Source organism: Coenobita brevimanus, chromosome 4 (assembly GCF_032717465.1).
Source record: "Coenobita brevimanus isolate Jiangsu-jjx chromosome 4, ASM3271746v2, whole genome shotgun sequence".
Taxonomy (NCBI): Eukaryota; Metazoa; Arthropoda; class Malacostraca; order Decapoda; family Coenobitidae; genus Coenobita; species Coenobita brevimanus.
The window spans coordinates 22,796,451-22,802,450 of NC_136957.1; positions in this window are offsets into that span (position 1 = coordinate 22,796,451).

Below are 6,000 nucleotides of genomic sequence, written 5' to 3' on the forward strand. Positions count from 1 at the left end.
GGGCAGAAATTTATGGATGATCTGGAGGACGTGGCAAGATTATGCACTAGAGAAAGAAATGTAAATAATATTCGTTACGCAGATGACACAGATTTGTTAGCGGATTCGGAGGAAAAGTTTCAGAGATTGGTAAACGAGCTGCAAGAGTCATGCGAGGGAGGAGGTTTGAAGACAAATACTAAGAAGACTGAGGTCATGGGAATAACGAAGAGAGGAGAGAGAATGAGAGAAATAGTGAATATATGAGAGAGGCAAATAAAGCAAGGAGAAAGTTATAAATACTTAGAGAGTCTAATATCAAAGGATGCAGATTGTGAAAAGGAAATATAACGAGGAACTATAACGGCAAAAGCAACCTTTGGAATAGTAAAGAAAGATTGTAACCCATATAAGTATAAACATGGAGATAAGGATGTTAAAATGTTTTACAGTATAATGTCAACTATAATGTATGAATGTGAAACGTAGACTACAAAGACAAATATGAAGATGAGGATAGAAGCTATGGAAATGTGGTTTTGACGAAGAATATTAAGAATGCCTTGGACAGATCGAGCGACAAACGAGGAAGTATTGAGAAGGGCAGGAATGGGATAAGAGATTACGAAATGCACAAGATGAAGGCAGCTGAAGTTTGTTGCCCACATATTTAAAGTTAAGGGGATTGAGAGCAACTGTTTGCTGGAAAGTGTGGAGGGAACAGGAGAAAGGGGAAGGCAGAGAATGAAGTTTATGGACACTTGGATTATATTGGCAGAGGTTGGAAAGTGGCGGACTTGGTCGGGATGGCGGAAGAAAGGGATGGATGGCACTCCATGGCTGGCGACATCACTTGACAGACACGCCAGTATTCGGCATTAGCCAGTGGTGAAGAAGAGGAGCTATGCACCTAGGAGGAAACTATGGAAGTTAAAAACCAAGCAACAATTGGTACCTTCTACAGCAACATGAGTAGAGTGGTGGCTGAACAGGAAGATGTTGACAGAAGTGATAATGAACAGTACTGAGCTCTCAAGAACAGTCTCCTAAGAATTACTAATTCGGTGTGTAGATGGACTAGCCTCCCCTCCCCCCCCCAAGACAAAATAACATGGTGGTGGGATGAAGGTACAGAAGCTGCAGTTAAAGAGAAAGGCGGCTTTTCCGGGAATTGAAAAGGGGTGGTAGCAAGGAGGAATACTTGGCTGCCAAACGTAGGAGTTGAAATAAGGTATACAGGGCAAAATCTGAGACTCACAGACATTTACTGGATAACCTAAAGAGTGTCGAAAGAAAGAATATGATATTGAAGGTGGCAAATCAAATGAATAGAGAAAACAGAGAAGAATGGAGAATGATGAAGGAAATGTAGTGGTGAACAGCAAGAATATTAAAGACGCCCAGGGAAAGCATTGTAGCTGTTTGCTGAATGAGGAATTTGATTGGACAGGGTTGGAGTCAGCTGAGCCAGTGTTTGGCCGTTGGCCTTTAATTGATGCAGTTACTGTGAGCAGGGCAATAGACAAGATGCAGGTAGGGAAGGCAGCAGGTGTGTCTGGGTTGACTGTTGAAATGCTGAGGGCCTCAGGAGATACAGGAGTGGAGTTAGTTGCTGATTTGATAAATACGATTAAATATAATCTTTGTGTTGTCCCAGATGATTGGCTGAAGAGAAAGATTGTGAATGTGTACAAAGGAAAGGGTGATGCCTTGGAAGGGGGAAATGATAGATCCATAAATTTCTAGATCAGATAATGAAGGTAATGAAAAGAGTTGTAGAACGTATGATTAGACAAAGAGTGAGTATTGTTGAGATGCAGTTTGGGTTTATGCTAGGCAAAGGGATCACTGATGTCATATTCATTGTTGACAGCTCCCGGAAAATATATAGGAAAGAAAAGCAACCTGTACCTGGTTTTTGTTGATTTGGAGAAGGCCTTTGACAGAGTCCCTAGGGAGGTGGTGAAGTGAGCAATGAGAAAACTTTTGATCGAGGAGTGTCTGGTTAGGGTGGTTATGGCTATGTGTGTGGGTGTTTGCACCCAGGTAAGGGTGAATGAAGATTTGAGTGATGAGTTTTCCATGAATGTTGGTGTGCATCAGGAGTCAGTCTTGAGTCCCTTGTTGTTATCATGGTACTTGAAGCCCTCTCACGTGACTCCAGCAATGTGAGATGTTGTATGCCGATGATTTGGTGCTGACTCCAGAGAATGAAAGAGTGGAGAAGGAAAGATTTAGGAAGTGGAGAGATGATATGGGACACAAGGGCTGAAGAGTACGTGCAGATAAAACAAATGTGATGATATCAAAGGTTGGTGGTGGTTCAGTTAAAGAAGAGGGAAAGTGGCTATGTACGATTTGCCACAAAGGCGTGGGAAGGAATTCCATCTTGTGCAGTGTTTGTGATAAGTTGGTGCATTGGAGATGTATTGGTATTAGAGGTAGACTGCAAGATAATACCGATTTCATGCGTGCAGTGTGCTGAGGCAAACGTGAGAAGATCGTCAGATGTGAAAGGACTGATCTTGCTGGTGAGTCTCTTGAGTGTGTGGAAGAGATTTTTATTCTTTTATTTGGAAAACATGCTATTTGCTGGAGGTGAGGCTGGAACTAACTCTGTGGCTAGAGTGAGGAGTGGTTGGAAGAAGTTCAGGGAGCTGTTGTCTCTCCTGACATTGAGAGAGCTCTTCCTCCGTGCTAAGGGATCTTCATATGCTGCATGTGTTAGGAGTGTAATGCTGTATGGTAGTGAGACCTGGGTAGTAAAGAAGGAGGATATTCGCAGGCTCAAACGCACAGAAAAGACAATGATTAGGTGGATGTGCGGTGCTTCATTGAGTGCGAAGCCTGATGGGGGGGGGGGCAGGTTTAAGATGGAGGAGTTGAAAGGCAGGATGGGACTGGAGTGTATTGGTCCTGTGATGAGGAGAGGTAGATTGAGATGGTTTGGGAACGTGGAGAGGATGGAGGATGATAATGGGGTGCAGAAAGTGAGAAGTGTTAACATTAGGGGTTGAATTGCGAGAGGCAGGCTGAAAAGACCTGGGACGAGGTCATTGAGTGTAACCTCAGGGAGAAGGGACTGGCGGTGGCTCAATCGGTAGAGAGGTGGCCTGCAGTCCTACCAGACCCAGGTTCAGATCCCCGCTGGGGAAGGGAACAGTTTGAAGATTTGAATTTCATAAAAATCAGACTTTACTGATCTACCAGAAGACCCGCCGACATGTTAAAATGCCCCCGCTAATACCAATACAACAGTCCTGTATGAGACAGTCCCAGCATGTATCCAGTATGGACGGTGGGTATTATCGCCGAAGTGGTGACATGTAGAGGTGTATGGTATGTAGGAGGACTACTATAGTAGCCGCAGCGAGAAATGAACGCTGTGGTGGGGCAGCCGGTCATCCAGGGATTCCCCCACTGTAGCCATATCTACATGTCACCGACCATCGGCCACCGCTGCAGCCCCGCTCCATGATCCTTACCCTGTGTCTCTGGCTTTCTCTTTCTCTCTCGGTTTTTATATAAACTGGTGTATTTCCGAAACTAATTATGAAATTATTATGACTTTTGTTCCACACCACCTTTGAGGTAAAAATCAAGGAGAGTTTTCTGTATAAAGGTTTCCCCCCCCTCCTAAATGTGGCATATGAGCGGGGGAGTGCGACCTTGCCGATACCTCCGCCTGACCTATAATTATACACTCGCCAGAACTGACCTGCCCTCAGACAAGGGGGGGGAAACCTTTATACAGAAAACTCTCCTTGATTTTTACCTCAGTGGTGGTGTGGAACAAAAGTCATAATAATTTCATAATTAGTTTCGGAAATACAGCAGTTTATATAGAAACTGAGAGAGAAAGAGAAAGCCAGAGACACAGGGTAAGGATCATGGAGCGGGGCTGCAGCGGTGGCCGATGGTCGGTGACATCCTACCTCTATGGTCGGTGACATGTAGATATGGCTACAGTGGGGGAATCCCCGGATGACCGGCTGCCCCACCACAGCGTTCATTTCTCGCTGCGGCTACTATAGGCCTTGGGAGCAGGCTGTGCAGCCATTGCCCAGAGTCGGACACCTTAAAAAAAAAAAAAAAAAAAAAAAAAAAAAAAAAGGAACAGGGAAGCTGCCAGAGATAGCGCAAGGCCGACGCCTGAAGGCATGTTTGATCCTTTAAAACGGAACGAAACAATACACAGCACAAATACTTAACAGGAGAATATTAATGTGACATACTCAGAAATAAACAAATAAAGATAAGGCGCCAGGTAGCTTCCTTAATCCAAGAGAATACGGACCGAGGAGTATCGTCTTAGCGAATATCGTCAGTCAGTAGCAAGAAGACTAAAAAAGCTTCATTGTGCTGAAGTAGTCTGCCCTGTTTTCCAGACCAACGGGAAGGAGATGAGGATGAGACATCTATAGTTCTATCACTTTGTTGTACTTCATCAACGAAACAAAGTTTTCCTATTAGTATTCCACAAAGAACACCACATACGGCCCTAACGTTTGTCTTTGGGGCATGTGGTGAATTCTGTCCCCGTCTTGGAACATCTTACTACCCCCACCCATCTCTGTCTGTCTGTGTCTGTCTGTCTGTCTGTCTGGCTGTCTGGCTGTCTGTCTGTCTGTCTGTCTGTCTGTCTGTCTCTCGTTTCCAGCCTTACTGTTTTTTACCCACCCCTGCTGCCCTACCAGTTTCATCCTCTCTATCTCATTCACTTTTCTTCTTCTAGATTCTCTCATTTCCATTCCCTCCACTACAGCTCTAATTCTTTTTTCCCTTCACATTACTTCCCTTTCATTGTTCTCCTCTTCCCTCTCCTTATCACTCCCTATTTTTTCTCGTTCCCTTCCCCTTCTCCCTCCTATTCTTTTTTATTTCCGTTTTTGTTTTATTTCTTCCCTCCCTCTCCCTCTTTTTCTTTCTTACTATCCATATCCCTCAGCAAATACAATTAGATCTCGTAGTCATAGTCTACCCCGTAACAAGCAGCCTCGAAAGGACCATAAGGTCGGTTGCTGTCTGCTTTCCTTTACTCATTAATTTTCTACTCAGCCCCCACCCCCGTCTCTCTCTCTCTCTCTCTCTCTCTCTCTCCATCAAGAGTAGAGTACATCACTCATGAAGAATGGCAAAGTGAAGAGGAGGAGGGAATATGAGGTAGAAGTGGAAGAGACAGAAGAAGAGAAGTGATGGGGAAGAGCGTAAAGGAGGACGAGACAAGAGGGAGAGAAAGAGAGGAGAAAACTAAGAATAGGAAGTGAGGGAGAGAAGAAAGAATGGAGAAAGAGAGAAGAGGAACAGGGATAAAGATAAGAAAATAAAGATAAAAAAATCATGGAAAGACGCTCATCGAAAACGACAATTCGAAAAAAAAACCGGCGAAATATAAAAATAATAAAATAGTAGTGGCATATAAAAGACAGGAGAGAGAGAGTGAGAGAGAGAGAGAGAGAGAGAGAGGAAGTGAACAGAAGGAAAGGTGAATTGGGTAAAAAGGTTTAGACAGAAGGATGATAAAGTAAGAGAGGGTAATTGGGAACACCGGGGAAACGAGGAGGGATAAACAAAGGGAAAAAGAGAGCGAGAGGAATGAAAAAGAGTAATAAAAAGGAGGGACCACAAGAGAAGAAAGGAAAGAGGGAAAAAAAGTGGATTTGATATAAAAAAGAGAATGACAATCGTAACATAGAAATGGAAACAGGAAAAGAAAATGGGAACAAGAGTATGATGGGCAGAAGAGTAAATAAAAAACAGGAAGAAGTGGAGGGAGAACCTAACTAAAAAAATAAAAAATAAAAAAACGAATGAGTGGAAGCAAAAAGAAGAACAATAAAAATGAATAGGAGAAAAATGGAAATGTCGCTCTGAAGGAGAAGAAGGGACAGAAAAAGAGATAGAATTGAACAGAAAGGGGGCAGGAGTGAGAAGAGGATGTTGCAAAGGAATGAGGGAAGAAGAAACAAAGAGGAGGAAAAATGAAGAAAGGAATGTAGAAGAAGGAAAGGGAGGAAGGAA